Source organism: Oncorhynchus masou, chromosome 18 (genome assembly GCF_036934945.1).
Source record: "Oncorhynchus masou masou isolate Uvic2021 chromosome 18, UVic_Omas_1.1, whole genome shotgun sequence".
NCBI lineage: Eukaryota > Metazoa > Chordata > Actinopteri > Salmoniformes > Salmonidae > Oncorhynchus > Oncorhynchus masou.
The window spans coordinates 4889944-4912788 of NC_088229.1; the positions used below are offsets into that span (position 1 = coordinate 4889944).

The 22845-nt window shown below is 42.7% G+C and overlaps 1 long non-coding RNA gene across 1 annotated transcript; it reads left to right on the forward strand.

The window, feature by feature from the left end:
• Positions 1–2598: 2598 nt before the first annotated feature.
• On the forward strand, positions 2599–19475 carry LOC135559448 (uncharacterized). Its single transcript, XR_010458454.1, has 3 exons — positions 2599–2665; positions 2817–2882; positions 19448–19475. It is a non-coding gene; the product is annotated as an uncharacterized LOC135559448 (long non-coding RNA).
• The last annotated feature ends 3370 nt before the right edge of the window (positions 19476–22845 follow it).

Sequence of the window (22845 nt, forward strand, 5' to 3'; positions counted from 1 at the left end):
CGTTCTGCCCCTGACTTGCCTGGTTAAATAAAGGTAAAAAAAAATTTAAAAAAAAAAGAATAAAAAAAAAAAAAAAAGAGAGAGAGAGAGAGAGAGAGAGAACATAGAGACCTTTGCTGGGATTGTTGGATTAATGAAGCCTCAGTTTGTTTCAATTTTACATAAATGTCCGTTGATTAAATGTAAGAATATGACGCATGACTGTCTTCAATGGGGCTTCGAAGATCAAGGCCCACATTTCCATAGACAATTTATGTACTGCTCAGTTTACTCAACCCTAGTTAAATAATTGCCTCTTCTAACAAAACACACATTGTTGAACAAAAGAGTCAAATTAAATCAAGATGAAATATTATAATATGTTTTATGGTTATTTTTGCACAGATCTTTTCAGCTATGCACACCAAGTGGTCATGCCTTGTATGTGAGAATGGCATGGCCCACTCTTTTCATAGTGTATGCCTTTTCAGGCTTAGAGATGTAATTACAATATGTTATGTAATGTACCTGACTTAATTAATGTAATTACAATATGTTATGTAATGTACCTGCCTTAATTAATGTAATTACAATATGTTATGTATTGTACCTAGCGTAATGTAATTACAATGTTATATAATGTACCTGCCTTAATGTAATTACAATATGTTATGTAATGTACCTGCCTTAATGTAATTACAATATGTTACGTAATGTACCTAGCTTAATGTAATTACAATATGTTACGTAATGTACCTAGCTTAATGTAATTACAATATGTTATGTAATGTACCTGCCTTAATGTAATTACAATATGTTATGTAATGTACCTGCATTAATGTAATTACAATTTGTTATATAATGTACCTGCCTTAATGTAATTACAATATGTAATGTACCTACCTTAATGTAATTACAATATGTTATGTTATGTACCTGCCTTAATGTAATTACAATATGTTATGTACCTAGTTTAATGTAATTACAATATGTTATGTTATGTACCTGGCATAATGTAATTACAATATGTTATGTTATGTACCTGCCTTAATGTAATTACAATATGTTATGTACCTAGCTTAATGTAATTTCAATATGTTATGTACCTGACTTAATTTAATTACAATGTTATGTATCTAGCTTAATGTAAATACAATATGTTATGTAATGTACCTGCCTTAATGTAATTACAATATGTTATGTAATGTACCTGCCTTAATGTAATTACAATATGTTATGTACATAGCTTAATGTAATTACAATATGTTATGTACCTAGCATAATGTAATTACAATATGTTATGTAATGTACCTGCCTTAATGTAATTACAATGTTATGTACATAGCATAATGTAATTACAATATGTTATGTAATTTACCTAGCTTAATGTAATTACAATATGTTATGTAACGTAAGATGGCTATAACTATGATAAAGACCAAAATGATTGATGATTATTATTTGTGCCCTGGTCCAATAAGAGCTCTTTGTCACTTCCCACATCAGGGTTGTGACAAAAACTCACACTCATTCTTATGCTTTAATAAATATATTGTATAGTGTGTGTGTGTGCAGGCTTACAATGATGGTGAAAAACAACAACATTTGAAGTGCTCTGACCCTGGTGCTTGTACACAGCTGGAGGCTGAATGGTTGAAGGGGTTTGGGCCTATAAGAACACGTGGAAGAAGCCTATGTTCTATGTATGTATTGTTAGCACCATAGCAGGGCTGGTAAAGGACATGTTTCATTGCAAAGGTCTCACAGGTACAATGTTTCAACATTAAATTAACTCATTCACGTAATTATATGAACTCATTCACAACATTAAATTAACTCATTCACATAATTATATGAACTAATTCACAACATTATATTACCTAATTCACATAATTATATTCTAACTCATTCACATAATTATATTCTAACTCATTCACATAATTATATTCTAACTCATTCACATAATTATATTCTAACTCATTCATATAATTATATTCTAACTCATTCACATAATTATATTCTAACTCATTCACATAATTATATTATAACCCATTCACATAATTATATTCTAACTCATTCACATAATTATATTCTAACTCATTCACATAATTATATTATAACTCATTCACACAATTATAACACAACTCATTCCCACAAATATAATATAAACACATTCACACATTTGTGTTATAACTCATTCACATAATTATAATATAAACATATTCACACATTTGTGTTATAACTCATTCACACAATTACTGTATAATAAAACTAATTCACAGAATTACAGTACATGATAACTCACACAATTATATTGTATACTATGACACTTTGGTATTATAACACATTGACACATGTATATTATAACACATGTGTATTATAACTATTACACATTTGCATTATAACACATTGAGACATTGCTATTATAACTAAGACACGATGCCAGTAGAGAGACAGAGAGACACACTCTTGAATAGATTGATTGTTAATAGGTTCTCTACTGTTCCATAGAGTCTGCATTCAACTCCAGCCATTCAGTGATCATACTAGACAAGCAAAGGAGTGTAAAAAGATTCTGTTCTTTTGTGACAGCATACCTTTCCATACACAGTGACAACAGAGGCATTTTGAGAAGTCACGTGGTCAAGTACAGCCGTTGGGTTAACAGAGGACCTGAAGGACATGAGTGAGTACAAATACAAATAAATGAGTTTTTTTTTCATGTCTAGAGTTGCAAAATTCTGGTAACTGTCCTAAAAATCATGATGAAGGCCAAAAGCCAAAATGAGTTTTTAGCAATAAATATATTGTTTTCATTTAATTCTATTGTGCTCCAGGTGTTGCTGAGTCTCCCCTCCTCTTCAGTTTGCTCCTCAATTCATGTGCATTGGGTGGAAAGCAAGGTAAAGACTGTAAGCCCTCCCTTTCGAACTTCCCAGGTTTTCCTGAAATTGCAAATGGATGATTCCTGGCTCTTCTCCTTACTTCTGCCATATTCTGGAAATCTTCATACTGGGATTTTGTGGAAAACATGAACATTTGGTTTGGAAAGTTACCTTTATAGTTTCCATTTGATCAGTACTTGATTTTGTACTGAACATCAGAGTAAACTCGGGCCCCGGCTTGGGCAACTCAAGGGAATTCAGAGACTTGTTCTGGAGCCAATCTTGCATTGTCTTGGCTGTGTGATTAAGGTCGTTGTCCTGTTGGAAGGTGAACCTTTGCCCCGTCTGAGGTCGTGAGAGCAGGTTTTCATCAAGGAGCTCTCTGCACTTTGCTCCTTTCGCCTTTGCCTCTACCCTGACTAGTCTCCACATCCCAGCCGCTAAAAAACATCTCCACAGCATGATGCTTCCACCATTATTCTTTACCTTAGGGACAAGTTTCCTCCAGATGGCCTGATTGGTGAAGTGCTGCAGAGACGGTTGTCCTTCTGGAAGGATCTCCCATCTCTACATAGAAGCTATAGATCTGTCAGAGTTACCATCTAGTTCTTTGTCACCTCCCTGACCAAGGCCCTTCGCCCCCTGATTGGCCGGGCCGCCAGCTCCAGGAAGAGTCTTGGTGGTTCCCGAACTTCTTCCAATAAAAATGATGGAGGCCACAGTGTTCTTGGGGATCTTCAACGCTGCAGAAATGTTTTGTTACCCTTCCCCAGATCTGTGCCTTGAAAGCAATCCTGTCTCGGAGCGCTAAGAGACAATTCCTTCGACTTATCGCTCTGACCTCTCACCTGTCAACTGTGAGACCTTAAACAGACATGCGTGTGCCTTTCCAAATCATGTCCAATCAATTGAATTTACCACAGGTGGACTCCAATCAAGTTGACAATACCAAGAGTGTGCACGGCTGTCATCAAGGCAAAAGGTGTCTACGGGGAAGAATCTCGAACATAAAATCAATGTTTTTTGCTTACTACATGATTCCGTAGGTGTTGTTTCAGGTTTCATAGTTTTGATGTCTTCACTATTGTTGTATAATGTAGCAAAAAAACTGGATTGAGTAGATGTGTCCAAACTTTTGCCAGTCAAATGTTTGGACCCACATACTCATTCCAGTTTATATATATATATATATATATATATATATATATATATATATATATATATATATATATATATATATATATATATATATATATATATATATATACACACACATATATATATATATATATATATATATATATATATATATATATATATACATATATATATTTACTTTTATTTAACTAGGCAAGTCAGTTAAGAACAAAATCTTATTTTTAATGACTGCCTAGGAACAGTGGGTTAACTGCCTGTTCAGGGGGAGAATGACAGATTTGTACTTGTCAGCTCGGGGATTTGAACTTACAACCTTCCGGTCCAACGCTCTAACCACTAGACTACCCTTAGAAATGATGCAGACAATTACATTGATGGAAGCTCCAATACATCTGCACTATTAAATATGATCTACCCCCCCACTCACAAAATATGTACAAGCTCCTGTATCTGTTCATTGCTTCTCCCTACAAGGCCCGCTGGTCTCATTGCTTCTCAATTACAAGGCCCGCTGGTCTCATTGCTTCTCCCTACAAGGCCCGTTGGTCTCATGGCTTCTCCTTACAAGGCTCGCTGGTCTAGTTGATTCTCCCTACAAGGCCCGTTGGTCTCAATGCTTCTCCCTACAAGGCTCGCTGGTCTATTTGATTCTCCCTACAAGGCCCGTTGGTCTCATTGCTTCTCCCTACAAGGCTCGCTGGTCTATTTGATTCTCCCTACAAGGCCCGCTGGTCTCATTGCTTCTCCCTACAAGGCCCGTTGGTCTCATGGCTTCTACTTACAAGGCCCGCTTGTCCCAGATGTCAGTTTAACAACCAGTTTGTATCCATATTTAATTGAGTTATCAACTAATAATGGGGGACAATTGCTTTCCTGTACGGTATGTGATTCCTGCTCGACATGATATATCCCTGCCCACAACCAGAACCAGCTCCATACATACTGGAAAAGACATGATATATCCCTGCCCAGAACCAGCTCCACACGTCCTGGAACAGACATGATATATCCCTGCCCATAACCAGAACCAGCTCCATATATACTGGAACAGACATGATATATCCCTGCCCATAACCAGAACCAGCTCCATACATACTGGAACAGACATGATATATCCCTGCCCATAACCAGAACCAGCTCCATACATACTGGAACAGACATGATATATCCCTGCCCATAACCAGAACCAGCTCCATACATACTGGAACAGACATGATATATCCCTGCCCACAACCAGAACCAGCTCCATACATACTGGAACAGACATGATATATCCCTGCCCATAACCAGAACCAGCTCCATACATACTGGAACAGACATGATATATCCCTGCCCATAACCAGAACCAGCTCCATACATACTGGAACAGACATGATATATCCCTGCCCACAACCAGAACCAGCTCCATACATACTGGAACAGACATGATATATCCCTGCCCACAACCAGAACCAGCTCCATACATACTGGAACAGACATGATATATCCCTGCCCACAACCAGAACCAGCTCCATACATACTGGAACAGACATGATATATCCCTGCCCACAACCAGCTCCATACATACTGGAACAGACATGATATATCCCTGCCCACAACCAGAACCAGCTCCATACATACTGGAACAGACATGATATATCCCTGCCCACAACCAGAACCAGCTCCATACATACTGGAACAGACATGATATATCCCTGCCCATAACCAGAACCAGCTCCATACATACTGGAACAGACATGATATATCCCTGCCCACAACCAGAACCAGCTCCATACATACTGGAACAGACATGATATATCCCTGCCCACAACCAGAACCAGCTCCATACATACTGGAACAGACATGATATATCCTTGCCCATAACCAGAACCAGCTCCATACATACTGGAACAGACATGATATATCCCTGCCCAGAACCAGCTCCATACATACTGGAACAGACATGATATATCCCTGCCCACAACCAGAACCAGCTCCATACATACTGGAACAGACATGATATATCCCTGCCCACAACCAGAACCAGCTCCATACATACTGGAACAGACATGATATATCCCTGCCCACAACCAGAACCAGCTCCATACATACTGGAACAGACATGATATATCCCTGCCCACAACCAGAACCAGCTCCATACATACTGGAACAGACATGATATATCCCTGCCCAGAACCAGCTCCATACATACTGGAACAGACATGATATATCTCTGCCCATAACCAGAACCAGCTCCATACATACTGGAACAGACATGATATATCCCTGCCCATAACCAGAACCAGCTCCATACATACTGGAACAGACATGATATATCCCTGCCCAGAACCAGCTCCATACATACTGGAACAGACATGATATATCCCTGCCCATAACCAGAACCAGCTCCATACATACTAGAACAGACATGATATATCCCTGCCCACAACCAGAACCAGCTCCATACATACTGGAACAGACATGATATATCCCTGCCCATAACCAGAACCAGCTCCATACATACTGGAACAGACATGATATATCCCTGCCCATAACCAGAACCAGCTCCATACATACTGGAACAGACATGATATATCCCTGCCCACAACCAGAACCAGCTCCATACATACTGGAACAGACATGATATATCCCTGCCCACAACCAGAACCAGCTCCATACATACTGGAACAGACATGATATATCCCTGCCCACAACCAGAACCAGCTCCATACATACTGGAACAGACATGATATATCCCTGCCCATAACCAGAACCAGCTCCATACATACTGGAACAGACATGATATATCCCTGCCCAGAACCAGCTCCATACATACTGGAACAGACATGATATATCCCTGCCCATAACCAGAACCAGCTCCATACATACTGGAACAGACATGATATATCCCTGCCCATAACCAGAACCAGCTCCATACATACTGGAACAGACATGATATATCCCTGCCCACAACCAGAACCAGCTCCATACATACTGGAACAGACATGATATATCCCTGCCCACAACCAGAACCAGCTCCATACATACTGGAACAGACATGATATATCCCTGCCCATAACCAGCTCCATACATACTGGAACAGACATGATATATCCCTGCCCATAACCAGCTCCATACATACTGGAACAGACATGATATATCCCTGCCCACAACCAGAACCAGCTCCATACATACTGGAACAGACATGATATATCCCTGCCCACAACCAGCTCCATACATACTGGAACAGACATGATATATCCCTGCCCACAACCAGCTCCATACATACTGGAACAGACATGATATATCCCTGCCCATAACCAGAACCAGCTCCATACATACTGGAACAGACATGATATATCCCTGCCCATAACCAGAACCAGCTCCATACATACTGGAACAGACATGATATATCCCTGCCCAGAACCACAACCAGCTCCATACATACTGGAACATACATGATATATCCCTGCCCATAACCAGAACCAGCTCCATACATACTGGAACAGACATGATATATCCCTGCCCATAACCAGAACCAGCTCCATACATACTGGAACAGACATGATATATCCCTGCCCACAACCAGAACCAGCTCCATACATACTGGAACAGACATGATATATCCCTGCCCACAACCAGAACCAGCTCCATACATACTGGAACAGACATGATATATCCCTGCCCACAACCAGAACCAGCTCTAAACGTCCTGGAACAGACATGATATGTCAGGACCCGGTTACGAACCTGGGTCTCCGGAGTAAGAAACAGTCACTTAACCAACTGAGCCACGAATAGTCAGCAGAACCCAGAAGATGAGGCAGACACAGCAGTACTTAAGACGGTGTATTTAATAAAGTAAAAAGGAGAAGTCCTTAAATACAAAAATGGCAAATCCAAAAGGTGGTAGGAATAGCACAAAAAAGCCTCAAGAGACACTCAAAAACAAAAACAGAATTCCACAAGAGCATCCACCGGAATCGACAGGAAACACAGAACACTAGGGCTGGGTACAAACACAGAGCCCAGAACTGAGGGAAACTAAGGGTTTAAATACAATCAGGGAAAAACGAGGTACAGGTGCAAATAATAATGGGGAACAAGGGAAAAAACATAAGGTCAAAAAGCACAATGGGGGCATCTAGTGACCAAAACCCGGAACAACCCTGGCCAAATCCTGACATGATATATCCCTGCCCATAACCAGCTCCATACATACTGGAACAGACATGATATATCCCTGCCCACAACCAGAACCAGCTCCATACATACTAGAACAGACATGATATATCCCTGCCCATAACCAGCTCCATACATACTGGAACAGACATGATATATCCTTGCCCATAACCAGAACCAGCTCCATACGTCCTGGAACAGACATGATATATCCCTGACCATAACCAGAACCAGCTCCATACATACTGGAACAGACATGATATATCCCTGCCCACAACCAGAACCAGCTCCATACATACTGGAACAGACATGATATATCCCTGCCCATAACCAGAACCAGCTCCATACATACTGGAACAGACATGATATATCCCTACCCACAACCAGAACCAGCTCCATACATACTGGAACAGACATGATATATCCCTGCCCACAACCAGCTCCATACATACTGGAACAGACATGATATATCCCTGCCCAGAACCAGAACCAGCTCCATACATACTGGAACAGACATGATATATCTCTGCCCATAACCAGAACCAGCTCCATACATACTGGAACAGACATGATATATCTCTGCCCACAACCAGAACCAGCTCCATACATACTGGAACAGACATGATATATCCCTGCCCAGAACCAGCTCCATACATACTGGAACAGACATGATATATCCCTGCCCATAACCAGAACCAGCTCCATACATACTGGAACAGACATGATATATCCCTGCCCACAACCAGAACCAGCTCCATACATACTGGAACAGACATGATATATCCCTGCCCACAACCAGAACCAGCTCCATACATACTGGAACAGACATGATATATCCCTGCCCACAACCAGAACCAGCTCCATACATACTAGAACAGACATGATATATCCCTGCCCACAACCAGAACCAGCTCCATACATACTGGAACAGACATGATATATCCCTGCCCATAACCAGAACCAGCTCCATACATACTAGAACAGACATGATATATCCCTGCCCATAACCAGAACCAGCTCCATACATACTGGAACAGACATGATATATCCCTGCCCATAACCAGAACCAGCTCCATACATACTAGAACAGACATGATATATCCCTGCCCACAACCAGAACCAGCTCCATACATACTGGAACAGACATGATATATCCCTGCCCATAACCAGCTCCATACATACTGGAACAGACATGATATATCCCTGCCCACAACCAGAACCAGCTCCATACATACTGGAACAGACATGATATATCCCTGCCCACAACCAGAACCAGCTCCATACATACTGGAACAGACATGATATATCCCTGCCCATAACCAGAACCAGCTCCATACATACTGGAACAGACATGATATATCCCTGCCCACAACCAGAACCAGCTCCATACATACTGGAACAGACATGATATATCCCTGCCCATAACCAGAACCAGCTCCATACATACTGGAACAGACATGATATATCCCTGCCCATAACCAGAACCAGCTCCATACATACTGGAACAGACATGATATATCCCTGCCCAGAACCAGCTCCATACATACTGGAACAGACATGATATATCCCTGCCCACAACCAGAACCAGCTCCATACATACTGGAACAGACATGATATATCCCTGCCCACAACCAGAACCAGCTCCATACATACTGGAACAGACATGATATATCCCTGCCCACAACCAGAACCAGCTCCATACATACTGGAACAGACATGATATATCCCTGCCCATAACCAGAACCAGCTCCATACATACTAGAACAGACATGATATATCCCTGCCCACAACCAGCTCCATACATACTAGAACATACATGATATATCCCTGCCCATAACCAGAACCAGCTCCATACATACTGGAACAGACATGATATATCCCTGCCCACAACCAGAACCAGCTCCATACATACTGGAACAGACATGATATATCCCTGCCCATAACCAGCTCCATACATACTGGAACAGACATGATATATCCCTGCCCACAACCAGAACCAGCTCCATACATACTGGAACAGACATGATATATCCCTGCCCACAACCAGAACCAGCTCCATACATACTGGAACAGACATGATATATCCCTGCCCATAACCAGAACCAGCTCCATACATACTGGAACAGACATGATATATCCCTGCCCATAACCAGAACCAGCTCCATACATACTGGAACAGACATGATATATCCCTGCCCACAACCAGAACCAGCTCCATACCTCCTGGAACAGACATGATATATCCCTGCCCACAACCAGAACCAGCTCCATACATACTGGAACAGACATGATATATCCCTGCCCAGAACCAGCTCCATACATACTAGAACAGACATGATATATCCCTGCCCATAACCAGAACCAGCTCCATACATACTGGAACAGACATGATATATCCCTGCCCATAACCAGAACCAGCTCCATACATACTGGAACAGACATGATTTATCCCTGCCCATAACCAGAACCAGCTCCATACATACTGGAACAGACATGATATATCCCTGCCCACAACCACAACCAGCTCCATACATACTGGAACAGACATGATATATCCCTGCCCATAACCAGAACCAGCTCCATACATACTGGAACAGACATGATATATCCCTGCCCACAACCACAACCAGCTCCATACATACTGGAACAGACATGATATATCCCTGCCCATAACCAGAACCAGCTCCATACATACTGGAACAGACATGATATATCCCTGCCCACAACCAGCTCCATACATACTGGAACAGACATGATATATCCCTGCCCATAACCAGAACCAGCTCCATACATACTGGAACAGACATGATATATCCCTGCCCACAACCAGAACCAGCTCCATACATACTGGAACAGACATGATATATCCCTGCCCACAACCAGAACCAGCTCCATACATACTGGAACAGATATGATATATCCCTGCCCACAACCAGAACCAGCTCCATACATACTGGAACAGACATGATATATCCCTGCCCATAACCAGCTCCATACATACTGGAACAGACATGATATATCCCTGCCCACAACCAGAACCAGCTCCATACATACTGGAACAGACATGATATATCCCTGCCCACAACCAGAACCAGCTCCATACATACTGGAACAGACATGATATATCCCTGCCCATAACCAGAACCAGCTCCATACATACTGGAACAGACATGATATATCCCTGCCCACAACCAGAACCAGCTCCATACATACTGGAACAGACGTGATATATCCCTGCCCACAACCAGAACCAGCTCCATACATACTAGAACAGACATGATATATCCCTGCCCACAACCAGAACCAGCTCCATACATACTGGAACAGACATGATATATCCCTGCCCACAACCAGAACCAGCTCCATACATACTGGAACAGACATGATATATCCCTGCCCATAACCAGAACCAGCTCCATACATACTAGAACAGACATGATATATCCCTGCCCACAACCAGAACCAGCTCCATACATACTGGAACAGACATGATATATCCCTGCCCATAACCAGAACCAGCTCCATACATACTGGAACAGACATGATATATCCCTGCCCACAACCAGAACCAGCTCCATACATACTGGAACAGACATGATATATCCCTGCCCACAACCAGAACCAGCTCCATACATACTGGAACAGACATGATATATCCCTGCCCACAACCAGAACCAGCTCCATACATACTGGAACAGACATGATATATCCCTGCCCATAACCAGCTCCATACATACTGGAACAGACATGATATATCCCTGCCCACAACCAGAACCAGCTCCATACATACTGGAACAGACATGATATATCCCTGCCCACAACCAGAACCAGCTCCATACATACTGGAACAGACATGATATATCCCTGCACACAACCAGAACCAGCTCCATACATACTGGAACAGACATGATATATCCCTGCCCATAACCAGAACCAGCTCCATACCTCCTGGAACAGACATGATATATCCCTGCCCACAACCAGAACCAGCTCCATACATACTGGAACAGACATGATATATCCCTGCCCACAACCAGAACCAGCTCCATACATACTGGAACAGACATGATATATCCCTGCCCATAACCAGAACCAGCTCCATATATACTGGAACAGACATGATATATCCCTGCCCATAACCAGAACCAGAACCAGCTCCATACATACTGGAACAGACATGATATATCCCTGCCCATAACCAGAACCAGCTCCATACATACTGGAACAGACATGATATATCCCTGCCCACAACCAGAACCAGCTCCATACATACTGGAACAGACATGATATATCCCTGCCCACAACCAGAACCAGCTCCATACATACTGGAACAGACATGATATATCCCTGCCCACAACCAGCTCCATACATACTGGAACAGACATGATATATCCCTGCCCACAACCAGAACCAGCTCCATACATACTGGAACAGACATGATATATCCCTGCCCAGAACCAGCTCCATACATACTGGAACAGACATGATATATCCCTGCCCACAACCAGAACCAGCTCCATACATACTGGAACAGACATGATATATCCCTGCCCATAACCAGAACCAGCTCCATACATACTGGAACAGACATGATATATCCCTGCCCACAACCAGAACCAGCTCCATACATACTGGAACAGACATGATATATCCCTGCCCACAACCAGAACCAGCTCCATACATACTGGAACAGACATGATATATCCCTGCCCACAACCAGAACCAGCTCCATACATACTGGAACAGACATGATATATCCCTGCCCATAACCAGAACCAGCTCCATACATACTGGAACAGACATGATATATCCCTGCCCACAACCAGAACCAGCTCCATACATACTGGAACAGACATGATATATCCCTGCCCACAACCACAACCAGCTCCATACATACTGGAACAGACATGATATATCCCTGCCCACAACCAGAACCAGCTCCATACATACTGGAACAGACATGATATATCCCTGCCCATAACCAGAACCAGCTCCATACATACTGGAACAGACATGATATATCCCTGCCCACAACCAGAACCAGCTCCATACATACTGGAACAGACATGATATATCCCTGCCCATAACCAGAACCAGCTCCATACATACTGGAACAGACATGATATATCCCTGCCCATAACCAGCTCCATACATACTGGAACAGACATGATATATCCCTGCCCATAACCAGAACCAGCTCCATACATACTGGAACAGACATGATATATCCCTGCCCACAACCAGAACCAGCTCCATACATACTGGAACAGACATGATATATCCCTGCCCATAACCAGAACCAGCTCCATACATACTGGAACAGATATGATATATCCCTGCCCACAACCAGAACCAGCTCCATACATACTGGAACAGATATGATATATCCCTGCCCACAACCAGAACCAGCTCCATACATACTGGAACAGACATGATATATCCCTGCCCACAACCAGCTCCATACATACTGGAACAGACATGATATATCCCTGCCCATAACCAGAACCAGCTCCATACATACTGGAACAGACATGATATATCCCTGCCCATAACCAGAACCAGCTCCATACATACTGGAACAGACATGATATATCCCTGCCCACAACCAGAACCAGCTCCATACATACTGGAACAGACATGATATATCCCTGCCCATAACCAGAACCAGAACCAGCTCCATACATACTGGAACAGACATGATATATCCCTGCCCACAACCAGAACCAGCTCCATACATACTGGAACAGACATGATATATCCCTGCCCACAACCAGAACCAGCTCCATATATACTGGAACAGACATGATATATCCCTGCCCACAACCAGAACCAGCTCCATACATACTGGAACAGACATGATATATCCCTGCCCACAACCAGAACCAGCTCCATACATACTGGAACAGACATGATATATCCCTGCCCACAACCAGAACCAGCTCCATACATACTGGAACAGACATGATATATCCCTGCCCACAACCAGCTCCATACATACTGGAACAGACATGATATATCCCTGCCCACAACCAGCTCCATACATACTGGAACAGACATGATATATCCCTGCCCACAACCAGAACCAGCTCCATACATACTAGAACAGACATGATATATCCCTGCCCACAACCAGAACCAGCTCCATACATACTGGAACAGACATGATATATCCCTGCCCACAACCACAACCAGCTCCATACATACTGGAACAGACATGATATATCCCTGCCCACAACCAGAACCAGCTCCATACATACTGGAACAGACATGATATATCCCTGCCCACAACCAGAACCAGCTCCATACATACTGGAACAGACATGATATATCCCTGCCCATAACCAGAACCAGCTCCATACATACTGGAACAGACATGATATATCCCTGCCCACAACCAGAACCAGCTCCATACATACTGGAACAGACATGATATATCCCTGCCCATAACCAGAACCAGCTCCATACATACTGGAACAGACATGATATATCCCTGCCCATAACCAGAACCAGCTCCATACATACTGGAACAGACATGATATATCCCTGCCCACAACCAGAACCAGCTCCATACATACTGGAACAGACATGATATATCCCTGCCCATAACCAGAACCAGCTCCATACATACTGGAACAGACATGATATATCCCTGCCCATAACCAGAACCAGCTCCATACATACTGGAACAGACATGATATATCCCTGCCCACAACCAGAACCAGCTCCATACATACTGGAACAGACATGATATATCCCTGCCCATAACCAGAACCAGCTCCATACATACTGGAACAGACATGATATATCCCTGCCCATAACCAGAACCAGCTCCATACATACTGGAACAGACATGATATATCCCTGCCCACAACCAGAACCAGCTCCATACATACTGGAACAGACATGATATATCCCTGCCCACAACCAGCTCCATACATACTGGAACAGACATGATATATCCCTGCCCACAACCAGAACCAGCTCCATATATACTGGAACAGACATGATATATCCCTGCCCACAACCACAACCAGCTCCATACATACTGGAACAGACATGATATATCCCATAATACACTATTTGTCACCTGACGTGTCTTGTCTCAGGAAGGTCCTCCTCCTCTCCTCTTCTCTCCAGGGGAAAGTGGCAGGCATTGACCTTTTCCATTTCCTCAGCTCGCCTCCCCATCCCCCCCCTTCCCCCCCTCTCATCCCCTTCCCTCTCTTCACAGCCTGTGTTTGCATTTCTGTGTTGATTCCGTCCTTCTGTGGGAAGAGTTTAACATGGGCCACTAAAGACAGTGGATACATGGAAACACATACGTATTAAGCTGCATCCCAAATGGCACCCTATTCCCTGTATAGTCCACTACTTTTGACCAGGGCCCATAGACTCCAGTCAAATGTAGTGCACTGTGTAGGGAATAGGATGTCATTTGGCCCTCACACTATTCAATAGGGCTTAGAATGAATCCACCCCAGGATTTGAAGTTTAAATATATCCAGATGGAATGAGGAGGGATAGAGTTAAAGAGATGAAAAAGAGACAATTAGCTGGAGAGAAAAGTAGAGACAGTTAGCTAGAGACAAAAGGAGAGAGACAGTTAGCTAGAGAGAAAAGGAGAGACAGTTGGCTAGAGAGAAAAAGAGAGAGTGAGTTAGCTAGAGAGAAAAAGAGAAATAAATATATATACACTGAGTACATAAAACATTAAGAACACCTGCTCTTTCCTGGCAGACTAGCAAAGAGAAAGTTGTCACTTGTTAAATACACTTCAAATCAGTGTAGATGAAGGGGAGAAGACAGGTTGAAGAAGGATTTTTAAGCCTTGAGACAATTCAGACATGGATTGTGTATGTGTGTCATTCAGAGGGTGAACGGACAAGACAAAAGATGTCAGTGCCTTTGAACAGACACTTAAACAACCTTCATCCTCCATATACAACACTCATTCTGCCAGTCACATTCTGTTAAAGGTCACCAAAGCACACACATCCCTGGGTCGCTCCTCTTTTCAGTTCGCTGCAGCTAGCGACTGGAACGAGCTGCAACAAACACTCAAACTGGACAGTTTTATCTCCATCTCTTCATTCAAAGACTCAATCATGGACACACTTACTGACAATTGTGGCTGCTTCGCGTGATGTATTGTTGTCTCCACCTTCTTTCCCTTTGTGCTGTTGTCTGTGCCCAATAATGTTTGTACCCTGTTATGTGATGCTACCATGTTGTGTTGCTGCCATGTGTTGCTACCATGTTGTTGTCATGCTGTGTTGCTGCCATGCTGTGTTGTCATGTGTTGCTGCCATGCTGTGTTGTCATGCTGTGTTGCTGCCATGCTGTGTTGTCATGTGTTGCTGCCTTGTTATGTTGTTGTCTTAGGTCTCTCTTTATTTATGTTTGTGTTGTCTCTCTTGTCGTGATGTGTGTTTCTCCCTATATTTTGATTTAATAAATGTTTACTCCCAGGCCCCCATTCCCGAAGGAGACCTTTTGGTAGGCCGTCGTTGTAAATAAGAAGGTTTTCTTAACTGACTTGCCTAGTTAAGTAAAGGTTAAATAAAAAATGTAATACAAATAAACAGGGTATGGTAGTAGGTGCCAAGCACATCGGTTTGTGGCAAGAACTGCAACGCTGCTGGGATTTTTACGCTCAACAGGTTCATGTGTTTATCAAGAATGGTCCACCACCCAAAGGACATCCGGTCAACTCAAAATTAGTCAAATGTCAAATCAAATCGAATGTATTGGTCACATACACATGTTTAGCAGATATTATTGCAGGTGTAGTGAAATGCTCATGTTTTAGGCTCCAACAGTGCAGTAATATCTAACAATTTCACAACATATACCCAATAATCACTAATCTAAGTAAAGGAATATATGTACGAGCAATGTCAGAGTGGCTAAGATTTTTCTATTTAACCAGGCAAGTCATTTAAGAACAAATTCTTATTTATAATGACGGCCCAGCAGGGAACAGTGGGTTAACCGCCTTGTTCAAAAAGACATATTTTTACCTTGTCAGCTTGGGGATTCGATCCAGCAACCTCTTGGTTACTGGCCCAATGCTCTAACCTCTAGGCTACCTGCCCCCTAAATGCCATAGCATAGAATGCAGTATATACATATGAGAGGAGTAATGCAAGATACGTAAACATTATTAAAGTGACAAGTGTTCCATTTATTAAAGTGGCCAGTCATTTCAAGTCTATGTATATAGGCAGCAACCTCTAATGTGTTAGTGGTGGCTGTTTAACAGTCTGATGGCCTTGAGATAGAAGCTGATTTTCAGTCTCTCGGCCCCAGTTTTGATGCACCTGTACTGACCTCGCCTTCTGGATGATAGAGGGGTGAACAGGTAGTAGCTTGGGTGGTTGTTGTCCTTGATTATCTTTTTGGCCTTCCTGTGACATCGGGTGCTGTAGGTGTTCTGGGGTGTTCTGGTTTGCCCCTGGTGATGCTCGACAGGATGCTCTCAATTGTGCGTCTAAAATTTTGTGAGGGTTTTAGGTACCAAGACAAATTTCTTCAGCCTCCTGAGGTTGCGCCTTCTTCACCACACTATCTGTGTTGGTGGACCATTTCAGTTTGTCTTGGCCACGCAGTCATGGGTGAACAGGGAGTACAGGAGGGGGCTGAGCACTCACCTTGTGGTGCCCCGGTGCTGAGGATCAGCAAAATGGAGGTGTTGTTTCCTACTTTCACCACCTGGGAGGCGGCCCGTCAGGAAGTCCAGGACCCAATAACACAAGGCGGAATTCAGACACAGGGCCTTGAGCTTAATGATGAGCTTGGAGGGTACCATGGTGTTGAATGCTGAGCTATAGTTAATGAACAGCATTCTTACATAGGTATTCCTCTTGTCCAGATGGGTTAGGGCAGTGTGCAGTGCGATGGCATCTGTGGATCTATTGTAGCGGTAAGCAAATTGAAGTGGGTCTAGGGTGACAAGTAAGGTAGAGGTGATATGATCCTTGACTAGTCTCTCAACGCACTTCATGATGACAGAAGTGAGTGCTACGGGAAAATAGTAATTTAGTTCAGTTACTTTTGCTTTCTTGGATACAGGAACAATGGTGGCCATCTTGAAGCATGTGGGGACAGCGGACTGGGATAGGGAGAGATTTAATATGTCCATGAACACACCCGCCAACACACCCGACAGCGGACTGGGATAGGGAGAGATTTAATATGTCCATGAACACACCCACCAACTGGTTTGCACATGCTCTGAGGACGTGGCAATGGATGCCGTCTGGACCGGCAGCCTTGCGAGGGTTAATACGCTCAAATGTCTTACTCACGTCAACCACGGAGAAGGAGAGCCCACAGTCCTTGGTAGCGGGCCACGTTGGTGGCACTGTGTTATCCTCAAAGCAGGTGAAGAAGATGTTTCGCTTGTCTGGATCAAGACGTCGGTGTCCATGATGTGGCTGGTTTCCCTTTTGTACAGTAGTCCATGGTTGTCTGTAGATGCTCCCACATACGTCTAATGTCTGAGCCATTGAATTGCGACTCCACTTTGTCTCTATACTGACGTTTTGCCTGTTTGAATGCCTTGTGGCTGGAATAACTACATTTTTTCTATTCTGACATATTCCCATTTAGCCATGGTTTAATGGTTAGGGTTTTAATATTATTAACAGGTTACAACATCTCCTTTACACTTCCTGCTAAACTCAGTCACCCGGAACATATCCCAGTCTGCGTGATCAAAACAATCTTGATTCATGGATTCTGATTGGTCAGACCAGTGTTGAGTGGTCCTTAGTACAAGTACTTTCTGTTTGAGTTTCTGCCTATAGGAAGGGAAGAGCAAAATGGAGTCTTGGTCACATTTTCCGAAAGGAGGCGGGGGAGGGAAATGTAGGCATCCCGGAAATTGGATTAGCAGTGGTTGAGTGTTTTAGCAGCACGAGTACTACAGTCAATGTGTTGATAGAACTTTGGCAGCTTTTTCCTCAAATTGTCTTTGCTAAACACCCCAGCTACAATAAATGCCGCCTCAGGATATGTGGTTTCCAGTTTACATAAAGACCAGTGAAGTTCTTTGAGGGCCGTCGTGGTATCGGCTTGAGGGGAGATATACACAGCTGTGTCGATAACCAAAGATCATTTTTTGGGGAGGTAATACGGTCGGCATTTGATTGTGAGGTATTCTAGGTCGGGTGAACAAAAGGATTTGAGTCCCTGTATGTTATCACAATCACACCATGAGTCGTTAATCATGAAACATACACCCCCGCCCTTCTTCTTCCCAGAGAGATATTTATTCCTGTCTGCACGATGAACTGAGAACCCAACTGGCTGGACCGACTCAGACAGTATATCCCGAGAGAGCCACGTTTCTGCGAAACAGAGTATGTTACAATCCCTGACGTATCTCTTGAAAGAAACCCTGGATGGGTGGTGTGCGCGCCTCCTAAATTGGACTAGACGACCACTCAGAGTACCTCTCCTCAGCCGACGTTGTTTTGGGTCGGACTCTGGAATCAGTTGGGGGCTGCAAACAAAGGATCAGCGTCGGGAATGTCTTATTCCTGTGCGTAATGCTGTTCGTGCTGGTGAGTTACCGCCACTCTGATATCCAATAGTTCTTCCCGGCTGTATGTAATGAAACAAAAGCATTTCTGGGCTGATAATGGAAGAACTAATACATAAAAACAAGATACCCTGAAGTTTCCTTAGAACTAGAAACAAGGCAGCCCTCTGTCGGCACCATTTTATTGTTTAGTATACTCAGTGTGTATTTTAGTTTAGTATACTCAGTGTGTATATATATATATATATATATATATATATATATATATATATATATATATATATATATATATATATATATATATATATATATATATACAGTGCCTTGCGAAAGTATTCGGCCCCCTTGAACTTTGCGACCTTTTGCCACATTTCAGGCTTCAAACATAAAGATATAAAACTGTATTTTTTTGTGAAGAATCAACAACAAGTGGGACACAATCATGAAGTGGAACGACATTTATTGGATATTTCAAACTTTTTTAACAAATCAAAAACTGAATAATTGGGCGTGCAAAATTATTCAGCCCCCTTAAGTTAATACTTTGTAGCGCCACCTTTTGCTGCGATTACAACTGTAAGTCGCTTGGGGTATGTCTCTATCAGTTTTGCACATCGAGAGACTGACATTTTTTCCCATTCCTCCTTGCAAAACAGCTCGAGCTCAGTGAGGTTGGATGGAGAGCATTTGTGAACAGCTGTTTTCAGTTCTTTCCACAGATTCTCGATTGGATTCAGGTCTGGACTTTGACTTGGCCATTCTAACACTTGGATATGTTTATTTTCGAACCATTCCATTGTATATTTTGCTTCATGTTTTGGATCATTGTCTTGTTGGAAGACAAATCTCCGTCCCAGTCTCAGGTCTTTTTCAGACTCCATCAGGTTTTCTTCCAGAATGTTCCTGTATTTGGCTCCATCCATCTTCCCATCAATTTTAACCATCTTCCCTGTCCCTGATGAAGAAAAGCAGGCCCAAACCATGATGCTGCCACCACCATGTTTGACAGTGGGGATGGTGTGTTCAAGGTGATGAGCTGTGTTGCTTTTACGCCAAACTTAACGTTTTGCATTGTTGCCAAAAAGTTACATTTTGGTTTCATCTGACCAGAGCACCTTCTTCCACATGTTTGGTGTGTCTCCCAGGTGGCTTGTGGCAAACTTTAAAGAACACTTTTTATGGATATCTTTAAGAAATGGCTTTCTTCTTGCCACTCTTATATAAAGGCCAGATTTGTGCAATATACGACTGATTGTTGTCCTATGGACAGAGTCTCCCACCTCAGCTGGAGATCTCTGCAGTTCATCCAGAGTGATCATGGGCCTCTTGACTGCATCTCTGATCAGTCTTCTCCTTGTATGAGCTGAAAGTTTAGAGGGACGGCCAGGTCTTGGAGATTTGCAGTGGTCTTATACTCCTTCCATTTCAATATTATCGCTTGCACAGTGCTCCTTGGGATCTTTAAAGCTTGGAAATCTTTTTGTATCCAAATCCGGCTTTAAACTTCTTCACAACAGTATCTCGGACCTGCCTGGTGTGTTCCTTGTTCTTCATGATGCTCTCTGCGCTTTTAACGGACCTCTGAGACTATCACAGTGCAGGTGCATTTATACGGAGACTTGATTACACACAGGTGGATTGTATTTATCATCATTAGTCATTTAGATCAACATTGGATCATTCAGAGATCCTCACTGAACTTCTGGAGAGAGTTTGCTGCACTGAAAGTAAAGGGGCTGAATCATTTTGCACGCCCCATTTTTCAGTTTTTGATTTGTTAAAAAAGTTTGAAATATCCAATAAATGTCGTTCCACTTCATGATTGTGTCTTGTTTGAAGACTGAAATATGGCAAAAGGTTGCAAAGTTCAAGGGTGCCGAATACTTTCGCAAGGCACGTAGTTGTGTTTCTAATAGGATGAGAGTGTGCGTCTTTGTCACATTATGTAAACATTATGGATTGTTGCATCATACAGAAAGCCAGGGGGTGTATTCATTAGTCGGTTTCCAGAACGTTTGGCAACAGCAGTGGATGACACATTCTTTGGAACATTAGTGTTGTATATTCTGAGAACATGGTAAAAACGTGGTGGGTAAGTTCTGTTTAACGTTAAGGGAACGTTCTCCCAGGATGTTTCTGCTAACATACATGGAATGTTCCCATAACTACAGTGAAATCTGACTCTTTTGTCTCCCAATCATTTTTAGCTGGGAAGTAAAGTTCCTTCCACCCACAACCTTGTCTTAAGGATTCAAACGAAGCGATTATTCAGGTACTGACCCGACGCTCTAACCGCTAGACTACCTGCCGCCCGTCTTGAGAGAGAGACGAGTGTGAAGAAGAAGGGCTGGGTGAATTAGAGCAGGAGAGGGCAGTGAGTTCTTGAGAATGGGTGACGAAAAAGAGAGACACATGATCACATGCACTAGCACTGACATTAGCCATAGGGCAAGGGTTTGTGATGTGAGAGGGTGAGAGGACATCCTTAACGGCATTAGAACAGAAGTGTCAGATAGTGGACAAGCCTGTTGTACTTCTCTTGACAGTTACATTTTTTTTTCTGAGATCTAGTCATTATTTACTATTTTATACCTAGGGTTACTATACATAACTTTAACCCGTTGTATACTAAACAAAAATATAAAGGCAACATGTGTTTGTTCCATGTTTCATAAGCTAAAATAAACCACATCCCAGAAATGTTCCATTACACAAAAAAAATCGCTGATTTATCTCAAATGTTGTGCATTAATCTGTTTTTCTCACTGTTAGGTCGTATTTCTCCTTTGCCAAGATAATCCATCCACCTGACAGGAAGTGGCATATCAAGAAGCTGATTAAACAGCATGATCATTACACCGGTGCATCTTGAAAAATGGGGACGATAAAAGACTACTCTAAAATGTGAAGTTTTGTTACACAACACAATGTCACAGATGACAAAGATGGGAAGGACTGTGTACTTGGCAGGCTCTCTCTCTCCCTCTCTCTCTCTCTGTCTCTCTCTCTGTCTCTCTCTGTCTCTCTGTCTCTCTCTGTCTCTCTCTGTCTCTCTCTCTCTGTCTCTCTCTCTGTCTCTCTGTCTCTCTCTCTCTCTGTCTCTCTCTCTCTTTCTCT